The sequence below is a fragment of the Giraffa tippelskirchi genome, chromosome 7, assembly GCF_054371585.1.
Source record: "Giraffa tippelskirchi isolate mGirTip1 chromosome 7, T2T-mGirTip1v1.2.pri, whole genome shotgun sequence".
NCBI classification, from domain to species: Eukaryota; Metazoa; Chordata; class Mammalia; order Artiodactyla; family Giraffidae; genus Giraffa; species Giraffa tippelskirchi.
In genome coordinates, this window is record NC_137281.1 from 13,201,541 (window position 1) to 13,214,060 (window position 12,520).

A 12,520-nucleotide genomic window follows, 5' to 3' on the forward strand; every position below is an offset into this window, starting at 1 on the left:
AGTTCCTCTTCATTTCCTTGTCTTTCATGACCTTATTCATTTATTTGGCCGCTCCAGGTGGGCCGTATGGGATCTTTTGCAGCATGTGGGATCTTTGATCTTCGTTGTGGCCTGCAGAATCTTTAGTTGCAGCAAGTGGGATCTACTTCCCTGATTAGGGATTGAACCTGGGCCCCCTGCACTGGGAGCATGGAGTCTCAGCCACTGGACCACCAGGGAAGTCCCAACCTTGACACTTTTGAGGAGAACCGATCAGCTCTTTTATTAACTGTCCCTCAGCTTGGGTTTGCCTGTTTTCCATGGTTGAAATGAAGTTATGCATTTTTTTTTTTTTTGGCCAGGAATACCATACAAATGATGCTGTGTCTTTCTCAGCGCAACATATCAGACATGTCACTATGTCTTGTGGGTGATATTGACCTGAGTCACTTGGTTAGGACACAGTCTACTGCACGTCTCCACTGTAAAGTTACTGTCTTTCCCTTAGCAATTAAGAAGTATCTTGGGGAAGATACTTTGTGACTATACAAGTCTTGATTCTCCTCAGACTTGCATCTACGAATTTTAGCATAGATCTGGTCTGTAACAGTTGTTACTAGGCATTTGCCTAATAGTGATTTTGCAGGTCCCTTTCTCCTTCTATGTCTGTTAGTTGGAATTCTATTGAAAGAAAGAGCCGTTCCTTCTCCCCGTAACTTACATGTTTGACTATTTACTTAAATCAACATGAACTCATGGATTTTTGTTTCACTCTATTGGAGAAGGCAATGGCACCCCACTCCAGTACTCTTGCCTGGAAAATCCCATGGACAGAGGAGCCTGGTAGGCTGCAGTCCATGGGGTCGCTAAGAGTCGGACACGAGTGAGCGACTTCCCTTTCACTTTTCCCTTTCATGCACTGGAGAAGGAAATGGCAACCCACTCCAATGTTCTTGCCTGGAGAATCCCAGGGATGGGGGAGCCTGTTGGGCTGCCGTCTATGGGGTCGCACAGAGTCGGACACGACTGAAGCGACTTAGCAGCAGTAGCAGCATGGATTAAAACCTCATATGGGGAGTCTTTTACATTTTTGACAACCGGCTGGATATGAAACAGTATGCTGTCATAGTTTTAATGAGAATGTTTCTGAATACTGAGTTTTAATGAGGTTGGGCATCTTTGCCTTTTTCCATTTGTGATGTCTAGGAAATGCTTATGGCAGCTTTTTTTAAATGGTTTTTAAAATTAAAAAATTTAAAGTCAAAGTATAGTTGACTTATAATGTTTCAGGTGAACAGCAAAGTGATATATTGAATATATATATATATTTAGATTTGTTTCCATTATAAGTTACTATAAGGTATTGAATATAGTTCCTTGAGCTATACAGGTCCTTGTTTATTTATTTTATGTATAGTAGTGAAAGTGAAAGTCACTCAGTCTTGTCCGACTGTTTGCGACCCCATGGACTGTACAGTCCATGGAATTCTCCAGGCTAGAATACTGAAGTGGGTAGCCGTTCCCTTCTCCAGGGGATCTTCCCAACCCAGGGATCGAACCCAGGTCTCCCGCATTGGAGGCAGATTCTTTACCAGCTGAGCCACCAGGGTATGTATCTTTTAATCCCCAATTCTTAATTTATCCCTCTCCCTTTCCCTTTTGTTAACCATAAGTTTGTTTTCCGTCAGTGTATCTGTTTCTGTTTTGTAAATAAGTTCACTTGTATCATTTTTTAAAATTCCACATGTAAGTGATACCATATGATATTTGTATTATTTATCTTTGATTTAATTCACTTAGTATGATAATCTCTAGGTCCATTAATGTTGTGGCAAATGGCATTATTTCATTCTTTTTTTATGGCTGAGTATGTTGCTCATTGTATATATGAACCACATCTCCTTTATCCATTCATTTGTTGATGAACATTTAAGTTTCTTCTATGTCTTGGCTATTGTAAATAGTCCTTCTGGCAGCTATTTTTTTATTCCTGCTTTGTCTCTTTAGGTTGGGATGTCAGGCTCACAGTACAGATACAAGTCTATATCTTGCGAATAGGCCTAAAATACATTAGGGCTTGTTTATGTGTTAAATGCAACTTCTAGGTTTTATGTTCCGTCCATATGCTGATGAATCCTGTTGCAATTTGACACTGAGGCACGGCTTGAAGTGTTAGACACGTGCAGAAGGGAGAGGGAGGCATGAAGTTTGGGTGGTGGAAAATTTGAATTGTGATGCAGGTACAACATTGACCTTAGTTGACCCCACAAGGGGCTCTGGAGTAGAGATAACCCATTAGAGAGACTGGTGGTCCAGTGGTTAAGAACCTGCCTTGCAATGCAGGGGACACCAGTTTGATCCCTGTCCAGGAAACTAAGATCCCACATGCTACAGGGCAGGTAGGCCCATGTGTTGCAACTACGGAATCCATGCGCTGCAACAAAAGATCCCACCTGATACAGCTAAGACCTGATACAGCCAAGTTAATTAATTAATTAAAATCTCAATAAAGATAACCCATTAGGGTTTTTCCTATTTGGCTGTAATTCCTGGGCCTTATGTGTTCTCACTTTCACTTTCATTCTCCCACAGGGACTTAATGGCATTTTCCAGAGGTTACATGTGTGATGGTGTCATTACTCTGCCCGCTAATGGAATATGTGCACAAATTTTTTTTTTTTGGTGTGTGTATTTATTTTCCATAATAGCTTTATTGTGATAGTGATATAATTCACATACTGTAAAAATTGCCTATTTAAAGTATTACTATCCAATGGTTGTTAGTATGCCCACAAAGTTATGCAACTATCACCACAGTCGATTTAAGAAAATTTGCTTCTTCCCCACAAAAGAAACCTCACACCTGTTATCAGTTACTCCCTATGCCCACCACCCCAACCCCTGGCAGTGACTAATCTTTCTTCTCTATAGATTTGCTTATTCTGAAGGTTTAACATAATATGGAATCATTCAGTATGTGGTCTTTCGCGCCCAACTTCTTTTACTCAGCATAATGTTTTCAAGGTTTATCCACATTGTAGCCTGTATCAACACCTTGTTCTTTTTTATTGCCAAATATTCCATTGTATGAACAGGCCACATTATACTTATCTATTCATCAGTTGAGGGGAATTCAGATCGTTTCCACCTTTTAGCTATTCTGAATAATGCTGCTATGAGCATTTGTGTACAAGTTTTTGTGTGGGTATATGTTTTTATTTTTCTTGTATATATATGTGTGTGTGTGTGTGTGTGTGTACCTATAAGCAGAATTGCTGGGTAATATTAACTCTATGTTTAACCCTTTGAAGAGCTTCTAGACTGTTTTCCAAAGTGGCTGCACCATTTTACATTCCCACTAGTGATATATGATGATTTTGATTTCTCTACCTCTTTGCTGATAACTATCTATCTTTTTGGATTGTAGCCATCCTAGTGGGTGTGAAGTGGTATCTCACTGTGGTTTTGATTTGTATTTCTCTGGTGGCTAATGTTGTTGAGTACCATTTTTGTATTTCAAATTTCTCAGTTGTAATTTCTAATATAGTAAATATTGGGAAATGGAATGCAAACAGATGTGCATTGGGATCCTCAATAGTTTGTAAGAGTGTAAAGATAGCTTAAAGCTTAGGCTATCTTGATACCATGAAGTTTGAGAACCATGGATTGGGGTTTGGATTTACCAAACCTACTTGGCTCCTTGGGCACAAAAGACTCTTGACAACAGTGGCATCAGTCAGATATTGACTCAATAATTCTGTTTAATCATCTGCCCACAAACTTCAGCAGCTTCAGCAAACAGCCTCCTGATCACCAGACTGAGCTCAACTGCAGTATGTCTGGTATAGAGCAGACTTTGGTGGGTGACTCTGCGCCAGCCTACATGTTAGCTGGGCTTGGCTCTGAGCCGTTGGTGGGATTCAGGTTTATTCTGTGTGTGTTCATTCTGTAGCCCAGGCTGAAGGGGACGTGTTTTTCTCAAGGGCCATCACTAGAGTATTTAAAGCCTTTGTGGGACTTCCCTGGTGGTCCAGTGACTAAGACTCTAGGCTCCCAATGCAAGGGGCCCAGGTTTGATCCCTGGTCAAGGAATTCGATCCCATATGCTGCAATTAAGAGTTCGCATGCCTCAACTAAAGACCCTGCATGCTGCAATTAACACTTAGCTCAGTCAAATGAATGCATAAATATTTTAGCATAAAATAAAACCTTTGTGTGCCTTGGTGGCTGCTGACATATCTCCCTTGGCTAAAGCTATTCATGTGGCAAGGCCCACTATCAACTGGTAGGGAAACTAAACTCCATCCACTGCAGAAGTGGGAGGAGCCAGTGTTTGCTGAGGCCAAACCCCAACCTCAGGGCAGAGGCTCTGCACTCCAGTGTCTGCTTGGCTGATTTCCTTCTTCAGAGAAAGAACTGACTTCCCCTCACTCATGTAGGACACCTTCCTATGCCTGGTTCCTGTCCTGATACAGCACATTTCTAGAGCTGGCTGGTGAACGCAATAGGTTGTGTGTGTGTGCGTGCATGGGTGCATGCTCAGTCGTGTCTGACTCTTTGCAACCCCATGGACTGTAGCCTGCCAGGCTCCTCTGTCCATGGGATTTTCCCGGCAAGAATACTGGGGTGGATTGCCATTTCCTCCTCTGGGGATTCTATAAGTCATCTGCTGCTAAAGTTGTAAACTGGGGACCCACAGGCCCACAGTCTGTTTTTCAGAACTTCACTTGGGTCTTCCCTGGTGGTCCAGTGGCTAAGACTCTACACTTCCAATGCAGGGGGGCCATATTCCGTCCCTGGTCAGGGAACTAGATCCCACCTACTGCAGCTAAGAGTTCGCATGCCGCAGCTAAAGATCCTGAATACCCAATGAAGATCAAAGATCCTAAGTGCTGCAGCTGAGACCTGGCTGGGCCAAATAAATAAATAATACATATCTTTTTTAAAAAAATTCACATACCCAGATTGGCTGTTTTCACATAAAATCCCTATCTCTGTCTTATCTTGAAAAATTCTAAAATCTGGCCCACTTTCCCCCATGGTGACAATCGATTGAGCTAAGTTGTGATCACCAGCCTGACATTTTCATTTGCCCCAGTCCCCATCCCTCCTTATTGCCTTACACCTGTCTTTCTTCATCCACTTACCTTTTCTCCCTGTCCTTCTTGAGGATATATGTTTTTAAAACTGTGGTAAAATACATATTACATAAAATTTTACCAATTACCAGGTTAACCACTGTAAAGTGTGAGACTCAGTGGCATTGGGTACCTTTATAGTGCTGTGCAGCCATCACCACTGTCTAGTTCCAGAACCTATTCATCTCTCCAAATGGAAACCTGGCAACCACCAATCTGCTTTCTGTCTCAATGGATTATGAATTATTATGAATTTTTAATCACTGCTCTAGATAAGCCCTAACTAGTTTGAAAATCAACGTACATAGCGTGATTTTATTTGGGTTACAATATATTTGTATATGTGTCTGTAACACTCAGTTGTGGCCTGTTGATGGGTAGGGAAAAATGTCTGAAAAAAATATACCGCAAGTTCTAAGCAGTAATGACCTCTAGGGGTTGGGATCAGAAAATATTCACTTCTTGCTTTGCATAATTAACAGATAAAGAGATGAGAGTGTGGCGAACTTTTGCTTTATGTTTGTGTATTCCTTCCCCTCTCCCACCCTGTATAAGAAGGGAGAAGTACAGAAATACATCTGGGGCCATTTCAACTATAAATAGTGGAGCCTGCCCTACATATGGCCTGCTTACAAGTGAGATAACCAAATAAATCCCGTTTATTTTAAACCACTTGATTCACATTATTCCTGCTGTTAGCTCCCTAATTGATATCTTTATAATGACTGTAACAGGCAGATGCTGTCATCATTTTCTACAAAAGGAGACTTGTATCGAGAGATGGAAAGTCACTGTTTAGAGACACCAGCTAGCAGATGCACAATATTTTTTCTTGTCCCAAATCATCTGCAGCTGGGAAAGGGTGAGAAAAAAAATGGCGGAGTCGCCTAGATGAAATCCTTCCCTCACTTGGTCTCTGGTCTAAGAGAGGGTAAAGCCCAAGTGTCAGGTTACTCATGAGAAGGGCTCACACTCAGGGTTGCTGACTTATAAAATGTGGCTCTGGGCTGCATGGTCTGGGAGAGAATCCTCCTCCTTTTACCAGGCTGGAGTCTATGCAGTCAGTGTTCTTATTGGCGCCATACTGGGGCCAGCTCGTAGTGTCTAACTCAACCCCAGGCTCTGGCAGGAACTGAGGTGGCAATGAAGGGATGCCTGATCTGGGTCTGGACCCCTCCCAATGATGGGTGTCTGGAGACCACTTCCATCCCATTTGAGAGGGGAGGAAGCTCTCATAGACGAGGGCATGGACTTGCCCAAGGTCGTTGAGGTAATTTCTTTGGAGCCAAGACTAGAATCTATATTTCCTGCTTTCAAGTCCTTGGGGTTTTTTTTTTAATTTCTTTTTAAATATTTATTTTGATTTATTTATTTGGCTTCAAGAAGTCTTGTTGCAGCACACAGGATCTTCAGTCTTTGTTGTGACATGTGTGACCTAGTTCCCCAACCAAGGACTCAGTCTGAGCCCAATGCATAGGAAGTGTGGAGTCTTAGCCACTGCACCACCAGGCATGTCCCTCAAGTCCTTGGTTTTTTACACTCAAGTGATTCTAAAGACAGAGAACAAGTAGCTTGTTCTTTCTCTCCTCTCCTGAAGGGTTGTGGATGATGCATGGGAGGAAAGAGTGGAGAGAGAAAAACAATAATAATAGTAGTGCTTCAGTTCAGTTCAGTCGCTCAGTCGTGTCCGACTCTCTGCGACCCCATGAATTGCAGCACGCCAGGCCTCTCTGTCCATCACCAACTCCCAGAGTCTACCCAAACCCATGTTCATCGAGTCGGTGATGCCATCCAACCATCTCATCCTCTGTCGTCCCTTTCTCCTCCCGCCCCCAATCCTACCCAGCATTAGGGTCTTTTCCAATGAGTGAACCCTTCACATGAGGTGGCCAAAGTATTGGAGCTTCAGCTTCAACATCAGACCTTCCAATGAACACCCAGGATTGATCTCTTTTAGGATGGATTGATTGGATCTCCTTGCAGTCCAAGAAACTCTCAAGAGTCTTCTCCAACACCACAGTTCAAAAGCATCAATTCTGCGGCGCTCAGCTTTCTTCACCGTCCAACTCTCACATCCATACATGACCACTGGAAAAACCATAGTCTTGACTAGACGGACTTTTGTTGGCAAAGTAATGTCTCTGCTTTTAAACATGCTATCTAGGTTGGCCATAACCTTCCTTCCAAGTAGTAAGCGTCTTTTAATTTCATGGCTGCAGTCACCATCAGCAGTGATTCTGGAGCCCAAAGAAGTAAAGTCTGACACTGTTTCCACTGTTTCCCCATCTATTTCCCATGGAGTGACGGGACCAGATGCCATGATCTTAGTTTTCTGAACGTTGAGCTTTAAGCCAACTTTTTCACTCTCCTCCTTCACCTTCATCAAGAGGCTCTTTAGTTCTTCTTCACTTTCTGCCATAAGGGTGGTGTCATCCGCATATCTGAGGTTATTGATATTTCTCCCGGCAATCTTGACTCCAGCTTGTGTTTCTTCCAGCCCAGCGTTTCTCATGATGTACTCTGCATAGAAGTTAAATAAGCAGGGTGACAATATACAGCCTTGACGTACTCCTTTTCCTATTTGGAACCAGTCTGTTGTTCCATGTCCAGTTCTGACTGTTGCTTCCTGACCTGCATACAGGTTTCTCAAGAGACAGGTCAGATGGTCTGGTATTCCCATCTCTTTCAGAATTTTCCACAGTTTATTGTGATCCACACAGTCAAAGGCTTTGGCATAGTCAATAAAGCAGAAATAGATGTTTTTCTGGAACTCTCTTGCTTTTTCGATGATCCAGCGGATATTGGCAATTTGATCTCTGGTTCCTCTGCCTTTTCTAAAACCAGCTTGAACATCTGGAAGTTCACGGTTCACGTATTGCTGAAGCCTGGCTTGGAGAATTTTGAGCATTACTTTAGTAGCATGTGAGATGAGTGCAATTGTGCGGTAGTTTGAGCATTCTTTGGCATTGCCTTTCTTTGGGATTGGAACGAAGACTGACCTCTTCCAGTTCTGTGGCCACTGCTGAGTTTTCCAAATTTGCTGGCGTATCGAGTGCAGCACTTTCACAGCATCACCTTTCAGGATTTGAAATAGCTCAACTGGAATTCCATCACCTCCACTAGCTTTGTTCGTAGTGATGCTTTCTAAGGCCCACTTGACTTCCCATTCCAAGATGTCTGGCTCTAGGTGAGTGATCACACCATCGTGATTATCTGTGTCGTGAAGATCTTTTTTGTACAGTTCTTCTGTGTATTTTTGCCACCTCTTCTTAATATCTTCTGCTTCTGTTAGGTCCATACCATTTCTGTCCTTTATCGAGCCTATCTTTGCGTGAAATGTTCCCTTGGTATCTCTAATTTTCTTGAAGAGGTCTCTAGTCTTTCCCAATCTGTTGTTTTCCTCTATTTCTTTGCATTGATCGCTGAGGAAGGCTTTCTTATCTCTCCTTGCTATTCTTTGGAACTCTGCATTCAGATGAGAATATCTTTCCTTTTCTCCTTTGCTTTTCGCTTCTCTTCTCTTCCCAGCTATCTGTAAGGCCTCCTCAGACAGCCATTTTGCTTTTTTGCATTTCTTTTCCATGGGGATTTTCTTGATCCCTGTCTCCTGTACAATGTCACGAACCTCTGTCCGTAGTTCATCAGGCATTCTGTCTATCAGGTCTAGTCCCTTAAATCTATTTGTCACTTCCACTGTATACTCATAAGGGATTTGATAGTAGTGCTTAGATAGTGCTTATTTTTATAGGCACTGCTTGAAGCACCTTACCTTCTGTGTATTACCTAGTTTAACCCTCATGAAACAGTAGTTATTACTGTCCTCAGCTCCACTTGACAGATGAGAAAACTGAGGCACAGAGAGGTTATGTAACTTGCCCCATGCCGCAGAACTAGTAAGTGGTTGGGCCAGGATTTGAGCCCCGAAGGTCTGATTTCAAATTCCAAGAGTCAAATCCCAATAAGTATGCCCTGGCCTCACAGAGTTCTACTTCTTATCTGCTCCAGTAAACCAGAGATCTGAAACTTCTGCCATCGCCCAGGTACCATTTTTAGTAATGCTTGCTGCTACTGTTGCTTGCTGAACTTCTGCTCTGTGATAGGTGCTCTCTGTATAGTTTATTTATTTTTTTTTTAGAAACACCTGAAAAGAAGGTATTTTATTCTCCCCTTTACGTTAAGAAGATTGATGATATTTGCTCTGATCAAACATATAATTGGGGAAAGTGCTTCTTTTCTATTTTGGTGGACTTGGGATGCATATGAGATTTCAAATAAAAGACATCAGAGTGAGGCTTCCCTGGTGAATCAGTGGTAAAGAATCTGCCTTCCCTAGGTTGGGAAGATTCCCCTGGAGGAGGGCATGGCAACCCACTGCAGTATTCCTGCCGGGAGAATCCGGTGGACAGAGGAGCCTGGCGGGCTGCATGCAGTCCACAGAGCCCCAAAGATTTGGACACGACTGAAGCGACTGAGCACACGCACACACAGACATCAGACTAGCAAAACTTCAGCTGACAGACAACACCAAGTCCTGCCAAGTGTGTGTGGAAGATGAGCTCATAAACAATGCTGGTGGGAGTGTAAATTGGTACATGTTTTAGGGAGAAATCTCATGGTCACAGAATGCAATTTTAAAACACATATATCCTGGGACTTCCCTGGTGGACCAGTGGTTAAGACTCCTCGCTTCCACTGCAGGGGGCTCGGGTTCTATTCCTGGTTGGGGAACTATAATAAAATACCACATCCCTCACCTTGTGGCCAAAAAGGTAAAAAATAAATAAATAAAAATTCATAAATCCTGCTGCATCACTTTGCTGTACAGAAGAAATTAACACAGCATTGTAAATCAACTATACTTCAATAAAATTTTTTAAGAAGCCATATACCCTATGACTTAGCCATTCCACGTATATAAATCAATCCCACAAAATATTTTGATTATATAAAGACATGGGCTAAAGGATCTTTAGTGTAGTTTATTTTCTAAATAGCAAAAACATTGGAAACAGCTTAAGTGCCTCTCAATATAGGACTGGCTAGGGTGATTATCATAAAAAAATTTTAGAATACTGTGCAGCTATTAAAAAGAACAAGGTTTAGTTGAACATGCAGATCTGGAAAGAAACCCACAACATATTGGGAAGCCAAAATTCGGGATCTTCTCTGGTGGCCCAGTGGTTAAGAATCTGTCTTGCAGTGCAGGGGACTTGGGTTTAATCCCTGGTTGTGGTAGATCCCACAACAGCAACTAAGCCCACGAGCCGCAACTAAGACCCAATGTAGCCAAATAAATAAATATTTTAAAGAACAATATTCAGCTAAATTTTCTTGAAAGTGAAAGTGTTAGTCACTCAGTCGTGTCCAACTCTTTGTGACCCCATGGACTGTAGCCCACCAGGCTCTTCTGTCCATGGAATTCTCCAGGCAAGAATACTGGAGTGGGTTGCCATTTCCTTCTCCAGGGGATCTTCCTGACCCAGGGATTGAGCCTGGGTCTCCCGAATTATAGGCAGACTCTTTACTGACTGAGCCACTAGAGGAGACAAATTTTCTTAGCATGACCCATATATAATAAATAATAATGTGTGCATATTGTTTTCTCTTTATATATATACCTCTATAAAGATTATTCATAGAAATAGTCAGAAATAAGCACCAAATACCTAATAGTTATTATTCAATATTTCTTGGATTTGCAAAGGGCAAACTTATGTAAATTTCTTGTTTACATAAATGTTAAACAAGTGATGGAATTGTGGGTGATTTATCCTTTCCTGTTTGTGTTTCTCTTTTTGATATTAAATAATACAGAACCATCACAATATTGTAAAGTAATTATCATCCAGTTAAAAATAAAATTAAAAAACAGTTCAGAAATTCTTGAGATACATATCCCATGGACTTCCTAGATGGCTCAGTGGTAAAGAATCTGCTTACCAAGCAAGAGACTTGAGTTCGATCCCTGGGTCGGGAAGATCCCCTGGAGAAGGAAATGGCAAACCACTCCAGTATTCTTGCCTGGGAAATCCCATGGACAGAGGAGCCTGGCGGGCTACAGTCCATGGGGTCGCAAAAGAGTCAGACATGACTTCGTGACTAAACAACAGGAACAACGTATCCCATAGATGACAAACTAGGAACCTGTGATAGAATCCAGCCTGCACATATATTTTAATTCGCCTATGTTGCAATGTTTTTCCTAATTGAATAACTGATAATAGTTATCAATGTTTTACACAGTGGGATCTTTCACATAAAAGTTTAGATTTCTGGATACTTTTGAAAAATATGCAGGAGATCAGGCAATACTTGACAACAACCTGCATTCACGGCACAGTGACCTGGAGCTGAGTAATGGGAAGGTGCCCTTCAGGTAATTAGAAACTGCAGCCCTCCTTATGGTTTTGTCTATCCCACGACTCTGCATCAGTAGCCATTTATCATTATACCTGCATCATAATTATTTTTCTTTAAAAATTAACGTGTAATTCACTTACCATAAGATTTACAGTTTGAAAGTGTGCAATGCAGTGCTTGTTATTATTATTTTTTAAAATTTATTTACTTGGCTGCACTGGGTCTTAGTTTGGGCACCCGAGATCTTTAGTTTTGGCATGCAAACTCTTGGTTTCAGCATGCGGGATCTAGTTCTTTGACCAGGGATTGAACCCAAGCCCCCTGCATAGGGAGCGTGGAATCTTAGCTACTGGACCACCAGGGAAGTCCTATTTCAGTGGTTTTTAGAACATTCATGGAACTGAGCAAACATTCTCACTAGGATCGTCCTTGGAGTCCATGGTGGATTGATTCTAAGACCTGCCTCAGGTACCAACAATTGAGAATGCTCAAGTCCCACAGTCACCCCTCCCTATCTGCAGTTCCACATCCATAGATTTAACCAACAACCTCAGATCATGTAGTACTGTCTGCATTTATTGAAAAAAAAAATACATGTATACTGGACATTTCATATAAAGGGAATTATTTGTCTGGCTTCTTCCACCTAGTGTAATTTGTTCAAAGGTCATCCACGTGGTAGCATGTATCAGTACTTCATTCCTTTTTTGTGGCTGTATAATATTCCACTGCATGGATACAGTACATTTTGTTCCTCCGTTATCAGTTGATGGACACTTGACTTGCTCCTGCCTTTTGGCTACTGTGAGTAATATAAATGCTAACATGAACATTTGTGTAGAAATTTTTGTATGAACGCATGTACCTAGCAGTTGAATTGATGGGTTGCACAGTAACTCTCTGTTTAACTTTTTGAGTAGCTGCCAAACTTTCCAAAGTAGCTGCACCATTTTACATTCTGAGCAGCAATGTATGATGTTTCTAATTTCTCTACATCCTTGCTAACACTTGTTATTTTATTTATTTATTTTAAAATTTTTATT

General features: G+C 41.7%; 1 protein-coding gene and 1 long non-coding RNA gene across 2 annotated transcripts in view; both read left to right on the forward strand.

Annotated features, from left to right (window-relative positions):
• Positions 1 to 12,520, forward strand: part of FCGBP (Fc gamma binding protein) — a 159,785-nt gene that overhangs the window by 21,872 nt on the left and 125,393 nt on the right. The window lies entirely within an intron of this gene.
• LOC145514924 (uncharacterized) lies at positions 4,114 to 9,908 on the forward strand. The gene is made up of 2 exons (XR_014060565.1): positions 4,114 to 6,768; positions 8,837 to 9,908. It is a non-coding gene; the product is annotated as an uncharacterized LOC145514924 (long non-coding RNA).